The sequence below is a fragment of the Hypomesus nipponensis genome, chromosome 20, assembly GCF_054491055.1.
Source record: "Hypomesus nipponensis isolate SF chromosome 20, ASM5449105v1, whole genome shotgun sequence".
NCBI lineage: Eukaryota > Metazoa > Chordata > Actinopteri > Osmeriformes > Osmeridae > Hypomesus > Hypomesus nipponensis.
This window is the reverse complement of record NC_140380.1, coordinates 1,610,001-1,627,500: the sequence shown is the minus strand read 5'-3', so window position 1 is coordinate 1,627,500 and position 17,500 is coordinate 1,610,001. Positions and strand designations below refer to the sequence as shown.

The window sequence follows — 17,500 nt, the reverse complement described above, 5'->3', positions numbered from 1 at the left end:
ATTGCAAGATTTCAGTTTCTAAGTGAATGAGCAAAAGAGCATACAGCACCTGGTATTCCCAGGCGGTCTCCCATCCAAGTACTAACCAGGCCCGACCCTGCTTAGCTTCCGAGATCAGACGAGATCGGGCGTTGCCAGGCTGGTATGGCCGTACGAAATAAGTTGACAACCATAGGCTACTTATCCATATACAGATTTAGCAATTGACAATGCAAGGTGGTCTCTCTCTCTCTCTCTCTCTCTCTCTCGTGTCAAAATGAAAACAGCTTCCAGCCCCTTTCATGAAGGACTACTTGTGCATATTGCAAGATTTCAGTTTCTAAGTGAATGAGCAAAAGAGCATACAGCACCTGGTATTCCCAGGCGGTCTCCCATCCAAGTACTAACCAGGCCCGACCCTGCTTAGCTTCCGAGATCAGACGAGATCGGGCGTTGCCAGGCTGGTATGGCCGTACGAAATAAGTTGACAACCATAGGCTACTTATCCATATACAGATTTAGCAATTGACAATGCAAGGTGGTCTCTCTCTCTCTCTCTCTCGTGTCAAAATGAAAACAGCTTCCAGCCCCTTTCATGAAGGACTACTTGTGCATATTGCAAGATTTCAGTTTCTAAGTGAATGAGCAAAAGAGCATACAGCACCTGGTATTCCCAGGCGGTCTCCCATCCAAGTACTAACCAGGCCCGACCCTGCTTAGCTTCCGAGATCAGACGAGATCGGGCGTTGCCAGGCTGGTATGGCCGTACAAAATAAGTTGACAACCATAGGCTACTTATCCATATACAGATTTAGCAATTGACAATGCAAGGTAGTCTCTCTCTCTCTCTCGTGTCAAAATGAAAACAGCTTCCAGCCCCTTTCATGAAGGACTACTTGTGCATATTGCAAGATTTCAGTTTTTAAGTGAATGAGCAAAAGAGCATACAGCACCTGGTATTCCCAGGCGGTCTCCCATCCAAGTACTAACCAGGCCCAACCCTGCTTAGCTTCCGAGATCAGACGAGATCGGGCGTTGCCAGGCTGGTATGGCCGTACGAAATAAGTTGACAACCATAGGCTACTTATCCATATACAGATTTAGCAATTGACAATGCAAGGTGGTCTCTCTCTCTCTCTCTCTCTCTCTCGTGTCAAAATGAAAACAGCTTCCAGCCCCTTTCATGAAGGACTACTTGTGCATATTGCAAGATTTCAGTTTCTAAGTGAATGAGCAAAAGAGCATACAGCACCTGGTATTCCCAGGCGGTCTCCCATCCAAGTACTAACCAGGCCCGACCCTGCTTAGCTTCCGAGATCAGACGAGATCGGGCGTTGCCAGGCTGGTATGGCCGTACGAAATAAGTTGACAACCATAGGCTACTTATCCATATACAGATTTAGCAATTGACAATGCAAGGTGGTCTCTCTCTCTCTCTCTCTCGTGTCAAAATGAAAACAGCTTCCAGCCCCTTTCATGAAGGACTACTTGTGCATATTGCAAGATTTCAGTTTCTAAGTGAATGAGCAAAAGAGCATACAGCACCTGGTATTCCCAGGCGGTCTCCCATCCAAGTACTAACCAGGCCCGACCCTGCTTAGCTTCCGAGATCAGACGAGATCGGGCATTGCCAGGCTGGTATGGCCGTACGAAATAAGTTGACAACCATAGGCTACTTATCCATATACAGATTTAGCAATTGACAATGCAAGGTAGTCTCTCTCTCTCTCTCTCTCTCTCTCTCTCTCGTGTCAAAATGAAAACAGCTTCCAGCCCCTTTCATGAAGGACTACTTGTGCATATTGCAAGATTTCAGTTTCTAAGTGAATGAGCAAAAGAGCATACAGCACCTGGTATTCCCAGGCGGTCTCCCATCCAAGTACTAACCAGGCCCAACCCTGCTTAGCTTCCGAGATCAGACGAGATCGGGCGTTGCCAGGCTGGTATGGCCGTACGAAATAAGTTGACAACCATAGGCTACTTATCCATATACAGATTTAGCAATTGACAATGCAAGGTGGTCTCTCTCTCTCGTGTCAAAATGAAAACAGCTTCCAGCCCCTTTCATGAAGGACTACTTGTGCATATTGCAAGATGTCAGTTTCTAAGTGAATGAGCAAAAGAGCATACAGCACCTGGTATTCCCAGGCGGTCTCCCATCCAAGTACTAACCAGGCCCGACCCTGCTTAGCTTCCGAGATCAAACGAGATCGGGCGTTGCCAGGCTGGTATGGCCGTACGAAATAAGTTGACAACCATAGGCTACTTATCCATATACAGATTTAGCAATTGACAACGCAAGGTAGTCTCTCTCTCTCTCTCTCTCTCTCTCTCGTGTCAAAATGAAAACAGCTTCCAGCCCCTTTCATGAAGGACTACTTGTGCATATTGCAAGATTTCAGTTTCTAAGTGAATGAGCAAAAGAGCATACAGCACCTGGTATTCCCAGGCGGTCTCCCATCCAAGTACTAACCAGGCCCGACCCTGCTTAGCTTCCGAGATCAGACGAGATCGGGCGTTGCCAGGCTGGTATGGCCGTACGAAATAAGTTGACAACCATAGGCTACTTATCCATATACAGATTTAGCAATTGACAATGCAAGGTGGTCTCTCTCTCTCTCTTTCGTGTCAAAATGAAAACAGCTTCCAGCCCCTTTCATGAAGGACTACTTGTGCATATTGCAAGATGTCAGTTTCTAAGTGAATGAGCAAAAGAGCATACAGCACCTGGTATTCCCAGGCGGTCTCCCATCCAAGTACTAACCAGGCCCGACCCTGCTTAGCTTCCGAGATCAGACGAGATCGGGCGTTGCCAGGCTGGTATGGCCGTACGAAATAAGTTGACAACCATAGGCTACTTATCCATATACAGATTTAGCAATTGACAATGCAAGGTAGTCTCTCTCTCTCTCTCTCTCTCTCTCTCTCTCTCGTGTCAAAATGAAAACAGCTTCCAGCCCCTTTCATGAAGGACTACTTGTGCATATTGCAAGATTTCAGTTTTTAAGTGAATGAGCAAAAGAGCATACAGCACCTGGTATTCCCAGGCGGTCTCCCATCCAAGTACTAACCAGGCCCAACCCTGCTTAGCTTCCGAGATCAGACGAGATCGGGCGTTGCCAGGCTGGTATGGCCGTACGAAATAAGTTGACAACCATAGGCTACTTATCCATATACAGATTTAGCAATTGACAATGCAAGGTGGTCTCTCTCTCTCTCTCTCTCTCTCTCTCTCTCGTGTCAAAATGAAAACAGCTTCCAGCCCCTTTCATGAAGGACTACTTGTGCATATTGCAAGATTTCAGTTTCTAAGTGAATGAGCAAAAGAGCATACAGCACCTGGTATTCCCAGGCGGTCTCCCATCCAAGTACTAACCAGGCCCGACCCTGCTTAGCTTCCGAGATCAGACGAGATCGGGCGTTGCCAGGCTGGTATGGCCGTACGAAATAAGTTGACAACCATAGGCTACTTATCCATATACAGATTTAGCAATTGACAATGCAAGGTGGTCTCTCTCTCTCTCTCTCTCTCTCTCTCGTGTCAAAATGAAAACAGCTTCCAGCCCCTTTCATGAAGGACTACTTGTGCATATTGCAAGATGTCAGTTTCTAAGTGAATGAGCAAAAGAGCATACAGCACCTGGTATTCCCAGGCGGTCTCCCATCCAAGTACTAACCAGGCCCGACCCTGCTTAGCTTCCGAGATCAGACGAGATCGGGCATTGCCAGGCTGGTATGGCCGTACGAAATAAGTTGACAACCATAGGCTACTTATCCATATACAGATTTAGCAATTGACAATGCAAGGTAGTCTCTCTCTCTCTCTCTCTCTCTCTCTCTCTCGTGTCAAAATGAAAACAGCTTCCAGCCCCTTTCATGAAGGACTACTTGTGCATATTGCAAGATTTCAGTTTTTAAGTGAATGAGCAAAAGAGCATACAGCACCTGGTATTCCCAGGCGGTCTCCCATCCAAGTACTAACCAGGCCCAACCCTGCTTAGCTTCCGAGATCAGACGAGATCGGGCGTTGCCAGGCTGGTATGGCCGTACGAAATAAGTTGACAACCATAGGCTACTTATCCATATACAGATTTAGCAATTGACAATGCAAGGTGGTCTCTCTCTCTCTCTCTCTCTCTCTCTCGTGTCAAAATGAAAACAGCTTCCAGCCCCTTTCATGAAGGACTACTTGTGCATATTGCAAGATTTCAGTTTCTAAGTGAATGAGCAAAAGAGCATACAGCACCTGGTATTCCCAGGCGGTCTCCCATCCAAGTACTAACCAGGCCCGACCCTGCTTAGCTTCCGAGATCAGACGAGATCGGGCGTTGCCAGGCTGGTATGGCCGTACGAAATAAGTTGACAACCATAGGCTACTTATCCATATACAGATTTAGCAATTGACAATGCAAGGTGGTCTCTCTCTCTCTCTCTCTCTCGTGTCAAAATGAAAACAGCTTCCAGCCCCTTTCATGAAGGACTACTTGTGCATATTGCAAGATTTCAGTTTCTAAGTGAATGAGCAAAAGAGCATACAGCACCTGGTATTCCCAGGCGGTCTCCCATCCAAGTACTAACCAGGCCCGACCCTGCTTAGCTTCCGAGATCAGACGAGATCAGGCGTTGCCAGGCTGGTATGGCCGTACGAAATAAGTTGACAACCATAGGCTACTTATCCATATACAGATTTAGCAATTGACAATGCAAGGTGGTCTCTCTCTCTCTCTTTCGTGTCAAAATGAAAACAGCTTCCAGCCCCTTTCATGAAGGACTACTTGTGCATATTGCAAGATGTCAGTTTCTAAGTGAATGAGCAAAAGAGCATACAGCACCTGGTATTCCCAGGCGGTCTCCCATCCAAGTACTAACCAGGCCCGCCCCTGCTTAGCTTCCGAGATCAGACGAGATCGGGCGTTGCCAGGCTGGTATGGCCGTACGAAATAAGTTGACAACCATAGGCTACTTATCCATATACAGATTTAGCAATTGACAATGCAAGGTAGTCTCTCTCTCTCTCTCTCTCTCTCTCTCTCTCTCTCTCTCTCTCTCTCTCTCTCTCTCTCTCTCTCTCTCTCTCTCTCTCTCTCTCTCTCTCTCTCTCTCTCTCTCTCTCTCGTGTCAAAATGAAAACAGCTTCCAGCCCCTTTCATGAAGGACTACTTGTGCATATTGCAAGATTTCAGTTTCTAAGTGAATGAGCAAAAGAGCATACAGCACCTGGTATTCCCAGGCGGTCTCCCATCCAAGTACTAACCAGGCCCGACCCTGCTTAGCTTCCGAGATCAGACGAGATCGGGCGTTGCCAGGCTGGTATGGCCGTACGAAATAAGTTGACAACCATAGGCTACTTATCCATATACAGATTTAGCAATTGACAATGCAAGGTGGTCTCTCTCTCTCTCTCTCTCTCTCTCGTGTCAAAATGAAAACAGCTTCCAGCCCCTTTCATGAAGGACTACTTGTGCATATTGCAAGATTTCAGTTTCTAAGTGAATGAGCAAAAGAGCATACAGCACCTGGTATTTCCAGGCGGTCTCCCATCCAAGTACTAACCAGGCCCGACCCTGCTTAGCTTCCGAGATCAGACGAGATCGGGCGTTGCCAGGCTGGTATGGCCGTACGAAATAAGTTGACAACCATAGGCTACTTATCCATATACAGATTTAGCAATTGACAATGCAAGGTGGTCTCTCTCTCTCTCTCTCTCTCTCTCGTGTCAAAATGAAAACAGCTTCCAGCCCCTTTCATGAAGGACTACTTGTGCATATTGCAAGATGTCAGTTTCTAAGTGAATGAGCAAAAGAGCATACAGCACCTGGTATTCCCAGGCGGTCTCCCATCCAATTACTAACCAGACCCGACCCTGCTTAGCTTCCGAGATCAGACGAGATCGGGCGTTGCCAGGCTGGTATGGCCGTACAAAATAAGTTGACAACCATAGGCTACTTATCCATATACAGATTTAGCAATTGACAATGCAAGGTGGTCTCTCCCTCTCTCTCTCTCTCTCTCTCTCTCTCGTGTCAAAATGAAAACAGCTTCCAGCCCCTTTCATGAAGGACTACTTGTGCATATTGCAAGATTTCAGTTTCTAAGTGAATGAGCAAAAGAGCATACAGCACCTGGTATTCCCAGGCGGTCTCCCATCCAAGTACTAACCAGGCCCGACCCTGCTTAGCTTCCGAGATCAGACGAGATCGGGCGTTGCCAGGCTGGTATGGCCGTACGAAATAAGTTGACAACCATAGGCTACTTATCCATATACAGATTTAGCAATTGACAATGCAAGGTGGTCTCTCTCTCTCTCTCTCTCTCGTGTCAAAATGAAAACAGCTTCCAGCCCCTTTCATGAAGGACTACTTGTGCATATTGCAAGATTTCAGTTTCTAAGTGAATGAGCAAAAGAGCATACAGCACCTGGTATTCCCAGGCGGTCTCCCATCCAAGTACTAACCAGGCCCGACCCTGCTTAGCTTCCGAGATCAGACGAGATCAGGCGTTGCCAGGCTGGTATGGCCGTACGAAATAAGTTGACAACCATAGGCTACTTATCCATATACAGATTTAGCAATTGACAATGCAAGGTGGTCTCTCTCTCTCTCTTTCGTGTCAAAATGAAAACAGCTTCCAGCCCCTTTCATGAAGGACTACTTGTGCATATTGCAAGATGTCAGTTTCTAAGTGAATGAGCAAAAGAGCCTACAGCACCTGGTATTCCCAGGCGGTCTCCCATCCAAGTACTAACCAGGCCCGCCCCTGCTTAGCTTCCGAGATCAGACGAGATCGGGCGTTGCCAGGCTGGTATGGCCGTACGAAATAAGTTGACAACCATAGGCTACTTATCCATATACAGATTTAGCAATTGACAATGCAAGGTAGTCTCTCTCTCTCTCTCTCTCTCTCTCTCTCTCTCTCTCTCTCTCTCTCTCTCTCTCTCTCTCTCTCTCTCTCTCTCTCTCTCTCTCTCTCTCTCTCTCTCTCTCTCTCTCTCGTGTCAAAATGAAAACAGCTTCCAGCCCCTTTCATGAAGGACTACTTGTGCATATTGCAAGATTTCAGTTTCTAAGTGAATGAGCAAAAGAGCATACAGCACCTGGTATTCCCAGGCGGTCTCCCATCCAAGTACTAACCAGGCCCGACCCTGCTTAGCTTCCGAGATCAGACGAGATCGGGCGTTGCCAGGCTGGTATGGCCGTACGAAATAAGTTGACAACCATAGGCTACTTATCCATATACAGATTTAGCAATTGACAATGCAAGGTGGTCTCTCTCTCTCTCTCTCTCTCTCTCGTGTCAAAATGAAAACAGCTTCCAGCCCCTTTCATGAAGGACTACTTGTGCATATTGCAAGATTTCAGTTTCTAAGTGAATGAGCAAAAGAGCATACAGCACCTGGTATTTCCAGGCGGTCTCCCATCCAAGTACTAACCAGGCCCGACCCTGCTTAGCTTCCGAGATCAGACGAGATCGGGCGTTGCCAGGCTGGTATGGCCGTACGAAATAAGTTGACAACCATAGGCTACTTATCCATATACAGATTTAGCAATTGACAATGCAAGGTGGTCTCTCTCTCTCTCTCTCTCTCTCTCGTGTCAAAATGAAAACAGCTTCCAGCCCCTTTCATGAAGGACTACTTGTGCATATTGCAAGATGTCAGTTTCTAAGTGAATGAGCAAAAGAGCATACAGCACCTGGTATTCCCAGGCGGTCTCCCATCCAATTACTAACCAGACCCGACCCTGCTTAGCTTCCGAGATCAGACGAGATCGGGCGTTGCCAGGCTGGTATGGCCGTACAAAATAAGTTGACAACCATAGGCTACTTATCCATATACAGATTTAGCAATTGACAATGCAAGGTGGTCTCTCCCTCTCTCTCTCTCTCTCTCTCTCTCGTGTCAAAATGAAAACAGCTTCCAGCCCCTTTCATGAAGGACTACTTGTGCATATTGCAAGATTTCAGTTTCTAAGTGAATGAGCAAAAGAGCATACAGCACCTGGTATTCCCAGGCGGTCTCCCATCCAAGTACTAACCAGGCCCGACCCTGCTTAGCTTCCGAGATCAGACGAGATCGGGCGTTGCCAGGCTGGTATGGCCGTACGAAATAAGTTGACAACCATAGGCTACTTATCCATATACAGATTTAGCAATTGACAATGCAAGGTGGTCTCTCTCTCTCTCTCTCTCTCGTGTCAAAATGAAAACAGCTTCCAGCCCCTTTCATGAAGGACTACTTGTGCATATTGCAAGATTTCAGTTTCTAAGTGAATGAGCAAAAGAGCATACAGCACCTGGTATTCCCAGGCGGTCTCCCATCCAAGTACTAACCAGGCCCGACCCTGCTTAGCTTCCGAGATCAGACGAGATCGGGCGTTGCCAGGCTGGTATGGCCGTACGAAATAAGTTGACAACCATAGGCTACTTATCCATATACAGATTTAGCAATTGACAATGCAAGGTGGTCTCTCTCTCTCTCTTTCGTGTCAAAATGAAAACAGCTTCCAGCCCCTTTCATGAAGGACTACTTGTGCATATTGCAAGATGTCAGTTTCTAAGTGAATGAGCAAAAGAGCATACAGCACCTGGTATTCCCAGGCGGTCTCCCATCCAAGTACTAACCAGGCCCGCCCCTGCTTAGCTTCCGAGATCAGACGAGATCGGGCGTTGCCAGGCTGGTATGGCCGTACGAAATAAGTTGACAACCATAGGCTACTTATCCATATACAGATTTAGCAATTGACAATGCAAGGTAGTCTCTCTCTCTCTCTCTCTCTCTCTCTCTCTCTCTCTCTCTCTCTCTCTCTCTCTCTCTCTCTCTCTCTCTCTCTCTCTCTCTCTCTCTCTCTCTCGTGTCAAAATGAAAACAGCTTCCAGCCCCTTTCATGAAGGACTACTTGTGCATATTGCAAGATTTCAGTTTCTAAGTGAATGAGCAAAAGAGCATACAGCACCTGGTATTCCCAGGCGGTCTCCCATCCAAGTACTAACCAGGCCCGACCCTGCTTAGCTTCCGAGATCAGACGAGATCGGGCGTTGCCAGGCTGGTATGGCCGTACGAAATAAGTTGACAACCATAGGCTACTTATCCATATACAGATTTAGCAATTGACAATGCAAGGTGGTCTCTCTCTCTCTCTCTCTCTCTCTCTCTCGTGTCAAAATGAAAACAGCTTCCAGCCCCTTTCATGAAGGACTACTTGTGCATATTGCAAGATTTCAGTTTCTAAGTGAATGAGCAAAAGAGCATACAGCACCTGGTATTCCCAGGCGGTCTCCCATCCAAGTACTAACCAGGCCCGACCCTGCTTAGCTTCCGAGATCAGACGAGATCGGGCGTTGCCAGGCTGGTATGGCCGTACGAAATAAGTTGACAACCATAGGCTACTTATCCATATACAGATTTAGCAATTGACAATGCAAGGTGGTCTCTCTCTCTCTCTCTCTCTCTCTCGTGTCAAAATGAAAACAGCTTCCAGCCCCTTTCATGAAGGACTACTTGTGCATATTGCAAGATGTCAGTTTCTAAGTGAATGAGCAAAAGAGCATACAGCACCTGGTATTCCCAGGCGGTCTCCCATCCAATTACTAACCAGACCCGACCCTGCTTAGCTTCCGAGATCAGACGAGATCGGGCGTTGCCAGGCTGGTATGGCCGTACAAAATAAGTTGACAACCATAGGCTACTTATCCATATACAGATTTAGCAATTGACAATGCAAGGTGGTCTCTCCCTCTCTCTCTCTCTCTCTCTCTCTCTCGTGTCAAAATGAAAACAGCTTCCAGCCCCTTTCATGAAGGACTACTTGTGCATATTGCAAGATTTCAGTTTCTAAGTGAATGAGCAAAAGAGCATACAGCACCTGGTATTCCCAGGCGGTCTCCCATCCAAGTACTAACCAGGCCCGACCCTGCTTAGCTTCCGAGATCAGACGAGATCGGGCGTTGCCAGGCTGGTATGGCCGTACGAAATAAGTTGACAACCATAGGCTACTTATCCATATACAGATTTAGCAATTGACAATGCAAGGTAGTCTCTCTCTCTCTCTCTCTCTCTCGTGTCAAAATGAAAACAGCTTCCAGCCCCTTTCATGAAGGACTACTTGTGCATATTGCAAGATTTCAGTTTCTAAGTGAATGAGCAAAAGAGCATACAGCACCTGGTATTCCCAGGCGGTCTCCCATCCAAGTACTAACCAGGCCCGACCCTGCTTAGCTCCGAGATCAGACGAGATCGGGCGTTGCCAGGCTGGTATGGCCGTACGAAATAAGTTGACAACCATAGGCTACTTATCCATATACAGATTTAGCAATTGACAATGCAAGGTAGTCTCTTTCTCTCTCTCTCTCTCTCTCTCTCTCTCGTGTCAAAATGAAAACAGCTTCCAGCCCCTTTCATGAAGGACTACTTGTGCATATTGCAAGATTTCAGTTTCTAAGTGAATGAGCAAAAGAGCATACAGCACCTGGTATTCCCAGGCGGTCTCCCATCCAAGTACTAACCAGGCCCGACCCTGCTTAGCTTCCGAGATCAGACGAGATCGGGCGTTGCCAGGCTGGTATGGCCGTACGAAATAAGTTGACAACCATAGGCTACTTATCCATATACAGATTTAGCAATTGACAATGCAAGGTGGTCTCTCTCTCTCTCTCTCTCGTGTCAAAATGAAAACAGCTTCCAGCCCCTTTCATGAAGGACTACTTGTGCATATTGCAAGATTTCAGTTTTTAAGTGAATGAGCAAAAGAGCATACAGCACCTGGTATTCCCAGGCGGTCTCCCATCCAAGTACTAACCAGGCCCAACCCTGCTTAGCTTCCGAGATCAGACGAGATCGGGCGTTGCCAGGCTGGTATGGCCGTACGAAATAAGTTGACAACCATAGGCTACTTATCCATATACAGATTTAGCAATTGACAATGCAAGGTGGTCTCTCTCTCTCTCTCTCTCTCTCTCTCTCGTGTCAAAATGAAAACAGCTTCCAGCCCCTTTCATGAAGGACTACTTGTGCATATTGCAAGATTTCAGTTTTTAAGTGAATGAGCAAAAGAGCATACAGCACCTGGTATTCCCAGGCGGTCTCCCATCCAAGTACTAACCAGGCCCAACCCTGCTTAGCTTCCGAGATCAGACGAGATCGGGCGTTGCCAGGCTGGTATGGCCGTACGAAATAAGTTGACAACCATAGGCTACTTATCCATATACAGATTTAGCAATTGACAATGCAAGGTGGTCTCTCTCTCTCTCTCTCTCTCTCTCTCTCGTGTCAAAATGAAAACAGCTTCCAGCCCCTTTCATGAAGGACTACTTGTGCATATTGCAAGATTTCAGTTTCTAAGTGAATGAGCAAAAGAGCATACAGCACCTGGTATTCCCAGGCGGTCTCCCATCCAAGTACTAACCAGGCCCGACCCTGCTTAGCTTCCGAGATCAGACGAGATCGGGCGTTGCCAGGCTGGTATGGCCGTACGAAATAAGTTGACAACCATAGGCTACTTATCCATATACAGATTTAGCAATTGACAATGCAAGGTGGTCTCTCTCTCTCTCTCTCTCTCTCTCGTGTCAAAATGAAAACAGCTTCCAGCCCCTTTCATGAAGGACTACTTGTGCATATTGCAAGATTTCAGTTTCTAAGTGAATGAGCAAAAGAGCATACAGCACCTGGTATTCCCAGGCGGTCTCCCATCCAAGTACTAACCAGGCCCGACCCTGCTTAGCTTCCGAGATCAGACGAGATCGGGCATTGCCAGGCTGGTATGGCCGTACGAAATAAGTTGACAACCATAGGCTACTTATCCATATACAGATTTAGCAATTGACAATGCAAGGTAGTCTCTCTCTCTCTCTCTCTCTCTCTCTCTCTCGTGTCAAAATGAAAACAGCTTCCAGCCCCTTTCATGAAGGACTACTTGTGCATATTGCAAGATTTCAGTTTCTAAGTGAATGAGCAAAAGAGCATACAGCACCTGGTATTCCCAGGCGGTCTCCCATCCAAGTACTAACCAGGCCCGACCATGCTTAGCTTCCGAGATCAGACGAGATCGGGCGTTGCCAGGCTGGTATAGCCGTACAAAATAAGTTGACAACCATAGGCTACTTATCCATATACAGATTTAGCAATTGACAATGCAAGGTGGTCTCTCTCTCTCTCTCTCTCGTGTCAAAATGAAAACAGCTTCCAGCCCCTTTCATGAAGGACTACTTGTGCATATTGCAAGATTTCAGTTTCTAAGTGAATGAGCAAAAGAGCATACAGCACCTGGTATTCCCAGGCGGTCTCCCATCCAAGTACTAACCAGGCCCGACCCTGCTTAGCTCCGAGATCAGACGAGATCGGGCGTTGCCAGGCTGGTATGGCCGTACGAAATAAGTTGACAACCATAGGCTACTTATCCATATACAGATTTAGCAATTGACAATGCAAGGTAGTCTCTTTCTCTCTCTCTCTCTCTCTCTCTCTCTCGTGTCAAAATGAAAACAGCTTCCAGCCCCTTTCATGAAGGACTACTTGTGCATATTGCAAGATTTCAGTTTCTAAGTGAATGAGCAAAAGAGCATACAGCACCTGGTATTCCCAGGCGGTCTCCCATCCAAGTACTAACCAGGCCCGACCCTGCTTAGCTTCCGAGATCAGACGAGATCGGGCGTTGCCAGGCTGGTATGGCCGTACGAAATAAGTTGACAACCATAGGCTACTTATCCATATACAGATTTAGCAATTGACAATGCAAGGTGGTCTCTCTCTCTCTCTCTCTCGTGTCAAAATGAAAACAGCTTCCAGCCCCTTTCATGAAGGACTACTTGTGCATATTGCAAGATTTCAGTTTCTAAGTGAATGAGCAAAAGAGCATACAGCACCTGGTATTCCCAGGCGGTCTCCCATCCAAGTACTAACCAGGCCCGACCCTGCTTAGCTTCCGAGATCAGACGAGATCGGGCATTGCCAGGCTGGTATGGCCGTACGAAATAAGTTGACAACCATAGGCTACTTATCCATATACAGATTTAGCAATTGACAATGCAAGGTAGTCTCTCTCTCTCTCTCTCTCTCTCTCTCTCTCTCGTGTCAAAATGAAAACAGCTTCCAGCCCCTTTCATGAAGGACTACTTGTGCATATTGCAAGATTTCAGTTTCTAAGTGAATGAGCAAAAGAGCATACAGCACCTGGTATTCCCAGGCGGTCTCCCATCCAAGTACTAACCAGGCCCGACCATGCTTAGCTTCCGAGATCAGACGAGATCGGGCGTTGCCAGGCTGGTATAGCCGTACAAAATAAGTTGACAACCATAGGCTACTTATCCATATACAGATTTAGCAATTGACAATGCAAGGTGGTCTCTCTCTCTCTCTCTCTCTCTCGTGTCAAAATGAAAACAGCTTCCAGCCCCTTTCATGAAGGACTACTTGTGCATATTGCAAGATTTCAGTTTCTAAGTGAATGAGCAAAAGAGCATACAGCACCTGGTATTCCCAGGCGGTCTCCCATCCAAGTACTAACCAGGTCCGACCCTGCTTAGCTCCGAGATCAGACGAGATCGGGCGTTGCCAGGCTGGTATGGCCGTACGAAATAAGTTGACAACCATAGGCTACTTATCCATATACAGATTTAGCAATTGACAATGCAAGGTAGTCTCTCTCTCTCTCTCTCTCTCTCTCTCTCTCGTGTCAAAATGAAAACAGCTTCCAGCCCTTTTCATGAAGGACTACTTGTGCATATTGCAAGATTTCAGTTTCTAAGTGAATGAGCAAAAGAGCATACAGCACCTGGTATTCCCAGGCGGTCTCCCATCCAAGTACTAACCAGGCCCAACCCTGCTTAGCTTCCGAGATCAGACGAGATCGGGCGTTGCCAGGCTGGTATGGCCGTACGAAATAAGTTGACAACCATAGGCTACTTATCCATATACAGATTTAGCAATTGACAATGCAAGGTGGTCTCTCTCTCTCTCTCTCCCTCTCGTGTCAAAATGAAAACAGCTTCCAGCCCCTTTCATGAAGGACTACTTGTGCATATTGCAAGATTTCAGTTTCTAAGTGAATGAGCATACAGCACCTGGTATTCCCAGGCGGTCTCCCATCCAAGTACTAACCAGGCCCGACCCTGCTTAGCTTCCGAGATCAGACGAGATCGGGCGTTGCCAGGCTGGTATGGCCGTACGAAATAAGTTGACAACCATAGGCTACTTATCCATATACAGATTTAGCAATTGACAATGCAAGGTGGTCTCTCTCTCTCTCTCTCTCTCTCGTGTCAAAATGAAAACAGCTTCCAGCCCCTTTCATGAAGGACTACTTGTGCATATTGCAAGATTTCAGTTTCTAAGTGAATGAGCAAAAGAGCATACAGCACCTGGTATTCCCAGGCGGTCTCCCATCCAAGTACTAACCAGGCCCGACCATGCTTAGCTTCCGAGATCAGACGAGATCGGGCGTTGCCAGGCTGGTATAGCCGTACAAAATAAGTTGACAACCATAGGCTACTTATCCATATACAGATTTAGCAATTGACAATGCAAGGTGGTCTCTCTCTCTCTCGTGTCAAAATGAAAACAGCTTCCAGCCCCTTTCATGAAGGACTACTTGTGCATATTGCAAGATTTCAGTTTCTAAGTGAATGAGCAAAAGAGCATACAGCACCTGGTATTCCCAGGCGGTCTCCCATCCAAGTACTAACCAGGCCCGACCCTGCTAAGCTCCGAGATCAGACGAGATCGGGCGTTGCCAGGCTGGTATGGCCGTACGAAATAAGTTGACAACCATAGGCTACTTATCCATATACAGATTTAGCAATTGACAATGCAAGGTGGTCTCTCTCTCTCTCTCTCTCTCTCTCGTGTCAAAATGAAAACAGCTTCCAGCCCCTTTCATGAAGGACTACTTGTGCATATTGCAAGATTTCAGTTTCTAAGTGAATGAGCAAAAGAGCATACAGCACCTGGTATTCCCAGGCGGTCTCCCATCCAAGTACTAACCAGGCCCGACCCTGCTTAGCTTCCGAGATCAGACGAGATCGGGCATTGCCAGGCTGGTATGGCCGTACGAAATAAGTTGACAACCATAGGCTACTTATCCATATACAGATTTAGCAATTGACAATGCAAGGTAGTCTCTCTCTCTCTCTCTCTCTCTCTCTCTCTCGTGTCAAAATGAAAACAGCTTCCAGCCCCTTTCATGAAGGACTACTTGTGCATATTGCAAGATTTCAGTTTCTAAGTGAATGAGCAAAAGAGCATACAGCACCTGGTATTCCCAGGCGGTCTCCCATCCAAGTACTAACCAGGCCCGACCATGCTTAGCTTCCGAGATCAGACGAGATCGGGCGTTGCCAGGCTGGTATAGCCGTACAAAATAAGTTGACAACCATAGGCTACTTATCCATATACAGATTTAGCAATTGACAATGCAAGGTGGTCTCTCTCTCTCTCTCTCGTGTCAAAATGAAAACAGCTTCCAGCCCCTTTCATGAAGGACTACTTGTGCATATTGCAAGATTTCAGTTTCTAAGTGAATGAGCAAAAGAGCATACAGCACCTGGTATTCCCAGGCGGTCTCCCATCCAAGTACTAACCAGGCCCGACCCTGCTTAGCTCCGAGATCAGACGAGATCGGGCGTTGCCAGGCTGGTATGGCCGTACGAAATAAGTTGACAACCATAGGCTACTTATCCATATACAGATTTAGCAATTGACAATGCAAGGTAGTCTCTTTCTCTCTCTCTCTCTCTCTCTCTCTCTCGTGTCAAAATGAAAACAGCTTCCAGCCCCTTTCATGAAGGACTACTTGTGCATATTGCAAGATTTCAGTTTCTAAGTGAATGAGCAAAAGAGCATACAGCACCTGGTATTCCCAGGCGGTCTCCCATCCAAGTACTAACCAGGCCCGACCCTGCTTAGCTTCCGAGATCAGACGAGATCGGGCGTTGCCAGGCTGGTATGGCCGTACGAAATAAGTTGACAACCATAGGCTACTTATCCATATACAGATTTAGCAATTGACAATGCAAGGTGGTCTCTCTCTCTCTCTCTCTCGTGTCAAAATGAAAACAGCTTCCAGCCCCTTTCATGAAGGACTACTTGTGCATATTGCAAGATTTCAGTTTCTAAGTGAATGAGCAAAAGAGCATACAGCACCTGGTATTCCCAGGCGGTCTCCCATCCAAGTACTAACCAGGCCCGACCCTGCTTAGCTTCCGAGATCAGACGAGATCGGGCATTGCCAGGCTGGTATGGCCGTACGAAATAAGTTGACAACCATAGGCTACTTATCCATATACAGATTTAGCAATTGACAATGCAAGGTAGTCTCTCTCTCTCTCTCTCTCTCTCTCTCTCTCGTGTCAAAATGAAAACAGCTTCCAGCCCCTTTCATGAAGGACTACTTGTGCATATTGCAAGATTTCAGTTTCTAAGTGAATGAGCAAAAGAGCATACAGCACCTGGTATTCCCAGGCGGTCTCCCATCCAAGTACTAACCAGGCCCGACCATGCTTAGCTTCCGAGATCAGACGAGATCGGGCGTTGCCAGGCTGGTATAGCCGTACAAAATAAGTTGACAACCATAGGCTACTTATCCATATACAGATTTAGCAATTGACAATGCAAGGTGGTCTCTCTCTCTCTCTCTCTCTCTCGTGTCAAAATGAAAACAGCTTCCAGCCCCTTTCATGAAGGACTACTTGTGCATATTGCAAGATTTCAGTTTCTAAGTGAATGAGCAAAAGAGCATACAGCACCTGGTATTCCCAGGCGGTCTCCCATCCAAGTACTAACCAGGTCCGACCCTGCTTAGCTCCGAGATCAGACGAGATCGGGCGTTGCCAGGCTGGTATGGCCGTACGAAATAAGTTGACAACCATAGGCTACTTATCCATATACAGATTTAGCAATTGACAATGCAAGGTAGTCTCTCTCTCTCTCTCTCTCTCTCTCTCGTGTCAAAATGAAAACAGCTTCCAGCCCTTTTCATGAAGGACTACTTGTGCATATTGCAAGATTTCAGTTTCTAAGTGAATGAGCAAAAGAGCATACAGCACCTGGTATTCCCAGGCGGTCTCCCATCCAAGTACTAACCAGGCCCAACCCTGCTTAGCTTCCGAGATCAGACGAGATCGGGCGTTGCCAGGCTGGTATGGCCGTACGAAATAAGTTGACAACCATAGGCTACTTATCCATATACAGATTTAGCAATTGACAATGCAAGGTGGTCTCTCTCTCTCTCTCTCCCTCTCGTGTCAAAATGAAAACAGCTTCCAGCCCCTTTCATGAAGGACTACTTGTGCATATTGCAAGATTTCAGTTTCTAAGTGAATGAGCATACAGCACCTGGTATTCCCAGGCGGTCTCCCATCCAAGTACTAACCAGGCCCGACCCTGCTTAGCTTCCGAGATCAGACGAGATCGGGCATTGCCAGGCTGGTATGGCCGTACAAAATAAGTTGACAACCATAGGCTACTTATCCATAAACAGATTTAGCAATTGACAATGCAAGGTGGTCTCTCTCTCTCTCTCTCGTGTCAAAA

General features: G+C 46.9%; 44 non-coding genes and 14 pseudogenes across 44 annotated transcripts; all 58 read right to left on the bottom strand.

The window, feature by feature from the left end:
• Positions 1-37: 37 nt before the first annotated feature.
• Positions 38-156, bottom strand: LOC146243509 (5S ribosomal RNA). The gene has a single exon (XR_014737787.1). It is a non-coding gene; the product is annotated as a 5S ribosomal RNA (ribosomal RNA).
• A 182-nt stretch (positions 157-338) lies between these two features.
• On the bottom strand, positions 339-457 carry LOC146243508 (5S ribosomal RNA). Its single transcript, XR_014737786.1, has one exon. It is a non-coding gene; the product is annotated as a 5S ribosomal RNA (ribosomal RNA).
• Positions 458-631: 174 nt separating this feature from the next.
• On the bottom strand, positions 632-750 carry LOC146243507 (5S ribosomal RNA). The gene has a single exon (XR_014739725.1). It is a non-coding gene; the product is annotated as a 5S ribosomal RNA (ribosomal RNA).
• A 170-nt stretch (positions 751-920) lies between these two features.
• On the bottom strand, positions 921-1,039 carry LOC146243506 (5S ribosomal RNA). The gene has a single exon (XR_014738567.1). It is a non-coding gene; the product is annotated as a 5S ribosomal RNA (ribosomal RNA).
• A 180-nt stretch (positions 1,040-1,219) lies between these two features.
• On the bottom strand, positions 1,220-1,338 carry LOC146243505 (5S ribosomal RNA). Its single transcript, XR_014737784.1, has one exon. It is a non-coding gene; the product is annotated as a 5S ribosomal RNA (ribosomal RNA).
• A 174-nt stretch (positions 1,339-1,512) lies between these two features.
• On the bottom strand, positions 1,513-1,631 carry LOC146243504 (5S ribosomal RNA). The gene has a single exon (XR_014739898.1). It is a non-coding gene; the product is annotated as a 5S ribosomal RNA (ribosomal RNA).
• Positions 1,632-1,817: 186 nt separating this feature from the next.
• Positions 1,818-1,936, bottom strand: LOC146243503 (5S ribosomal RNA). The gene has a single exon (XR_014738555.1). It is a non-coding gene; the product is annotated as a 5S ribosomal RNA (ribosomal RNA).
• Positions 1,937-2,102: 166 nt separating this feature from the next.
• On the bottom strand, positions 2,103-2,221 carry LOC146243502 (5S ribosomal RNA). The gene has a single exon (XR_014738732.1). It is a non-coding gene; the product is annotated as a 5S ribosomal RNA (ribosomal RNA).
• A 182-nt stretch (positions 2,222-2,403) lies between these two features.
• On the bottom strand, positions 2,404-2,522 carry LOC146243501 (5S ribosomal RNA). The gene has a single exon (XR_014737783.1). It is a non-coding gene; the product is annotated as a 5S ribosomal RNA (ribosomal RNA).
• Positions 2,523-2,694: 172 nt separating this feature from the next.
• Positions 2,695-2,813, bottom strand: LOC146243500 (5S ribosomal RNA). Its single transcript, XR_014737782.1, has one exon. It is a non-coding gene; the product is annotated as a 5S ribosomal RNA (ribosomal RNA).
• Positions 2,814-3,001: 188 nt separating this feature from the next.
• LOC146243499 (5S ribosomal RNA) lies at positions 3,002-3,120 on the bottom strand. Its single transcript, XR_014738543.1, has one exon. It is a non-coding gene; the product is annotated as a 5S ribosomal RNA (ribosomal RNA).
• A 186-nt stretch (positions 3,121-3,306) lies between these two features.
• LOC146243498 (5S ribosomal RNA) lies at positions 3,307-3,425 on the bottom strand. Its single transcript, XR_014737781.1, has one exon. It is a non-coding gene; the product is annotated as a 5S ribosomal RNA (ribosomal RNA).
• Positions 3,426-3,607: 182 nt separating this feature from the next.
• On the bottom strand, positions 3,608-3,726 carry LOC146243497 (5S ribosomal RNA). Its single transcript, XR_014739897.1, has one exon. It is a non-coding gene; the product is annotated as a 5S ribosomal RNA (ribosomal RNA).
• Positions 3,727-3,912: 186 nt separating this feature from the next.
• Positions 3,913-4,031, bottom strand: LOC146243496 (5S ribosomal RNA). The gene has a single exon (XR_014738531.1). It is a non-coding gene; the product is annotated as a 5S ribosomal RNA (ribosomal RNA).
• Positions 4,032-4,213: 182 nt separating this feature from the next.
• LOC146243495 (5S ribosomal RNA) lies at positions 4,214-4,332 on the bottom strand. The gene has a single exon (XR_014737780.1). It is a non-coding gene; the product is annotated as a 5S ribosomal RNA (ribosomal RNA).
• Positions 4,333-4,508: 176 nt separating this feature from the next.
• Positions 4,509-4,627, bottom strand: LOC146243494 (5S ribosomal RNA). The gene has a single exon (XR_014740049.1). It is a non-coding gene; the product is annotated as a 5S ribosomal RNA (ribosomal RNA).
• Positions 4,628-4,799: 172 nt separating this feature from the next.
• Positions 4,800-4,918, bottom strand: LOC146243493 (5S ribosomal RNA). Its single transcript, XR_014739863.1, has one exon. It is a non-coding gene; the product is annotated as a 5S ribosomal RNA (ribosomal RNA).
• A 266-nt stretch (positions 4,919-5,184) lies between these two features.
• Positions 5,185-5,303, bottom strand: LOC146243492 (5S ribosomal RNA). The gene has a single exon (XR_014737778.1). It is a non-coding gene; the product is annotated as a 5S ribosomal RNA (ribosomal RNA).
• Positions 5,304-5,483: 180 nt separating this feature from the next.
• LOC146243491 (5S ribosomal RNA) lies at positions 5,484-5,602 on the bottom strand. Its single transcript, XR_014734748.1, has one exon. It is a non-coding gene; the product is annotated as a 5S ribosomal RNA (ribosomal RNA).
• Positions 5,603-5,782: 180 nt separating this feature from the next.
• Positions 5,783-5,901, bottom strand: LOC146243490 (5S ribosomal RNA; annotated as a pseudogene).
• Positions 5,902-6,089: 188 nt separating this feature from the next.
• LOC146243489 (5S ribosomal RNA) lies at positions 6,090-6,208 on the bottom strand. The gene has a single exon (XR_014737777.1). It is a non-coding gene; the product is annotated as a 5S ribosomal RNA (ribosomal RNA).
• Positions 6,209-6,384: 176 nt separating this feature from the next.
• LOC146243488 (5S ribosomal RNA) lies at positions 6,385-6,503 on the bottom strand. The gene has a single exon (XR_014740048.1). It is a non-coding gene; the product is annotated as a 5S ribosomal RNA (ribosomal RNA).
• Positions 6,504-6,675: 172 nt separating this feature from the next.
• LOC146243487 (5S ribosomal RNA) lies at positions 6,676-6,794 on the bottom strand. Its single transcript, XR_014734785.1, has one exon. It is a non-coding gene; the product is annotated as a 5S ribosomal RNA (ribosomal RNA).
• Positions 6,795-7,060: 266 nt separating this feature from the next.
• Positions 7,061-7,179, bottom strand: LOC146243486 (5S ribosomal RNA). Its single transcript, XR_014737776.1, has one exon. It is a non-coding gene; the product is annotated as a 5S ribosomal RNA (ribosomal RNA).
• Positions 7,180-7,359: 180 nt separating this feature from the next.
• LOC146243485 (5S ribosomal RNA) lies at positions 7,360-7,478 on the bottom strand. Its single transcript, XR_014734747.1, has one exon. It is a non-coding gene; the product is annotated as a 5S ribosomal RNA (ribosomal RNA).
• Positions 7,479-7,658: 180 nt separating this feature from the next.
• On the bottom strand, positions 7,659-7,777 carry LOC146243484 (5S ribosomal RNA; annotated as a pseudogene).
• A 186-nt stretch (positions 7,778-7,963) lies between these two features.
• LOC146243483 (5S ribosomal RNA) lies at positions 7,964-8,082 on the bottom strand. The gene has a single exon (XR_014737775.1). It is a non-coding gene; the product is annotated as a 5S ribosomal RNA (ribosomal RNA).
• A 176-nt stretch (positions 8,083-8,258) lies between these two features.
• LOC146243482 (5S ribosomal RNA) lies at positions 8,259-8,377 on the bottom strand. Its single transcript, XR_014737774.1, has one exon. It is a non-coding gene; the product is annotated as a 5S ribosomal RNA (ribosomal RNA).
• Positions 8,378-8,549: 172 nt separating this feature from the next.
• On the bottom strand, positions 8,550-8,668 carry LOC146243481 (5S ribosomal RNA). Its single transcript, XR_014739862.1, has one exon. It is a non-coding gene; the product is annotated as a 5S ribosomal RNA (ribosomal RNA).
• A 250-nt stretch (positions 8,669-8,918) lies between these two features.
• Positions 8,919-9,037, bottom strand: LOC146243480 (5S ribosomal RNA). The gene has a single exon (XR_014737772.1). It is a non-coding gene; the product is annotated as a 5S ribosomal RNA (ribosomal RNA).
• A 184-nt stretch (positions 9,038-9,221) lies between these two features.
• Positions 9,222-9,340, bottom strand: LOC146243479 (5S ribosomal RNA). Its single transcript, XR_014737771.1, has one exon. It is a non-coding gene; the product is annotated as a 5S ribosomal RNA (ribosomal RNA).
• Positions 9,341-9,520: 180 nt separating this feature from the next.
• On the bottom strand, positions 9,521-9,639 carry LOC146243478 (5S ribosomal RNA; annotated as a pseudogene).
• Positions 9,640-9,827: 188 nt separating this feature from the next.
• On the bottom strand, positions 9,828-9,946 carry LOC146243477 (5S ribosomal RNA). The gene has a single exon (XR_014737770.1). It is a non-coding gene; the product is annotated as a 5S ribosomal RNA (ribosomal RNA).
• A 178-nt stretch (positions 9,947-10,124) lies between these two features.
• Positions 10,125-10,242, bottom strand: LOC146243476 (5S ribosomal RNA; annotated as a pseudogene).
• A 188-nt stretch (positions 10,243-10,430) lies between these two features.
• LOC146243475 (5S ribosomal RNA) lies at positions 10,431-10,549 on the bottom strand. Its single transcript, XR_014737769.1, has one exon. It is a non-coding gene; the product is annotated as a 5S ribosomal RNA (ribosomal RNA).
• A 174-nt stretch (positions 10,550-10,723) lies between these two features.
• Positions 10,724-10,842, bottom strand: LOC146243474 (5S ribosomal RNA). Its single transcript, XR_014738518.1, has one exon. It is a non-coding gene; the product is annotated as a 5S ribosomal RNA (ribosomal RNA).
• Positions 10,843-11,026: 184 nt separating this feature from the next.
• Positions 11,027-11,145, bottom strand: LOC146243473 (5S ribosomal RNA). The gene has a single exon (XR_014738506.1). It is a non-coding gene; the product is annotated as a 5S ribosomal RNA (ribosomal RNA).
• Positions 11,146-11,329: 184 nt separating this feature from the next.
• LOC146243472 (5S ribosomal RNA) lies at positions 11,330-11,448 on the bottom strand. The gene has a single exon (XR_014737767.1). It is a non-coding gene; the product is annotated as a 5S ribosomal RNA (ribosomal RNA).
• A 180-nt stretch (positions 11,449-11,628) lies between these two features.
• On the bottom strand, positions 11,629-11,747 carry LOC146243471 (5S ribosomal RNA). The gene has a single exon (XR_014739896.1). It is a non-coding gene; the product is annotated as a 5S ribosomal RNA (ribosomal RNA).
• A 186-nt stretch (positions 11,748-11,933) lies between these two features.
• On the bottom strand, positions 11,934-12,052 carry LOC146243470 (5S ribosomal RNA; annotated as a pseudogene).
• Positions 12,053-12,226: 174 nt separating this feature from the next.
• On the bottom strand, positions 12,227-12,344 carry LOC146243469 (5S ribosomal RNA; annotated as a pseudogene).
• A 188-nt stretch (positions 12,345-12,532) lies between these two features.
• Positions 12,533-12,651, bottom strand: LOC146243468 (5S ribosomal RNA). The gene has a single exon (XR_014737766.1). It is a non-coding gene; the product is annotated as a 5S ribosomal RNA (ribosomal RNA).
• Positions 12,652-12,825: 174 nt separating this feature from the next.
• LOC146243467 (5S ribosomal RNA) lies at positions 12,826-12,944 on the bottom strand. The gene has a single exon (XR_014739894.1). It is a non-coding gene; the product is annotated as a 5S ribosomal RNA (ribosomal RNA).
• Positions 12,945-13,132: 188 nt separating this feature from the next.
• LOC146243466 (5S ribosomal RNA) lies at positions 13,133-13,251 on the bottom strand (annotated as a pseudogene).
• Positions 13,252-13,429: 178 nt separating this feature from the next.
• LOC146243465 (5S ribosomal RNA) lies at positions 13,430-13,547 on the bottom strand (annotated as a pseudogene).
• Positions 13,548-13,733: 186 nt separating this feature from the next.
• On the bottom strand, positions 13,734-13,852 carry LOC146243464 (5S ribosomal RNA). The gene has a single exon (XR_014738493.1). It is a non-coding gene; the product is annotated as a 5S ribosomal RNA (ribosomal RNA).
• A 170-nt stretch (positions 13,853-14,022) lies between these two features.
• On the bottom strand, positions 14,023-14,141 carry LOC146243463 (5S ribosomal RNA). Its single transcript, XR_014737765.1, has one exon. It is a non-coding gene; the product is annotated as a 5S ribosomal RNA (ribosomal RNA).
• Positions 14,142-14,319: 178 nt separating this feature from the next.
• On the bottom strand, positions 14,320-14,438 carry LOC146243462 (5S ribosomal RNA; annotated as a pseudogene).
• A 168-nt stretch (positions 14,439-14,606) lies between these two features.
• On the bottom strand, positions 14,607-14,724 carry LOC146243461 (5S ribosomal RNA; annotated as a pseudogene).
• A 180-nt stretch (positions 14,725-14,904) lies between these two features.
• LOC146243460 (5S ribosomal RNA) lies at positions 14,905-15,023 on the bottom strand. Its single transcript, XR_014739893.1, has one exon. It is a non-coding gene; the product is annotated as a 5S ribosomal RNA (ribosomal RNA).
• A 186-nt stretch (positions 15,024-15,209) lies between these two features.
• LOC146243459 (5S ribosomal RNA) lies at positions 15,210-15,328 on the bottom strand (annotated as a pseudogene).
• A 172-nt stretch (positions 15,329-15,500) lies between these two features.
• On the bottom strand, positions 15,501-15,618 carry LOC146243458 (5S ribosomal RNA; annotated as a pseudogene).
• Positions 15,619-15,806: 188 nt separating this feature from the next.
• Positions 15,807-15,925, bottom strand: LOC146243457 (5S ribosomal RNA). The gene has a single exon (XR_014737764.1). It is a non-coding gene; the product is annotated as a 5S ribosomal RNA (ribosomal RNA).
• Positions 15,926-16,099: 174 nt separating this feature from the next.
• LOC146243456 (5S ribosomal RNA) lies at positions 16,100-16,218 on the bottom strand. Its single transcript, XR_014739892.1, has one exon. It is a non-coding gene; the product is annotated as a 5S ribosomal RNA (ribosomal RNA).
• Positions 16,219-16,404: 186 nt separating this feature from the next.
• Positions 16,405-16,523, bottom strand: LOC146243455 (5S ribosomal RNA; annotated as a pseudogene).
• Positions 16,524-16,701: 178 nt separating this feature from the next.
• Positions 16,702-16,819, bottom strand: LOC146243454 (5S ribosomal RNA; annotated as a pseudogene).
• Positions 16,820-17,001: 182 nt separating this feature from the next.
• LOC146243453 (5S ribosomal RNA) lies at positions 17,002-17,120 on the bottom strand. The gene has a single exon (XR_014738481.1). It is a non-coding gene; the product is annotated as a 5S ribosomal RNA (ribosomal RNA).
• Positions 17,121-17,290: 170 nt separating this feature from the next.
• LOC146243452 (5S ribosomal RNA) lies at positions 17,291-17,409 on the bottom strand. The gene has a single exon (XR_014734692.1). It is a non-coding gene; the product is annotated as a 5S ribosomal RNA (ribosomal RNA).
• Between the last annotated feature and the right edge of the window lie 91 nt (positions 17,410-17,500).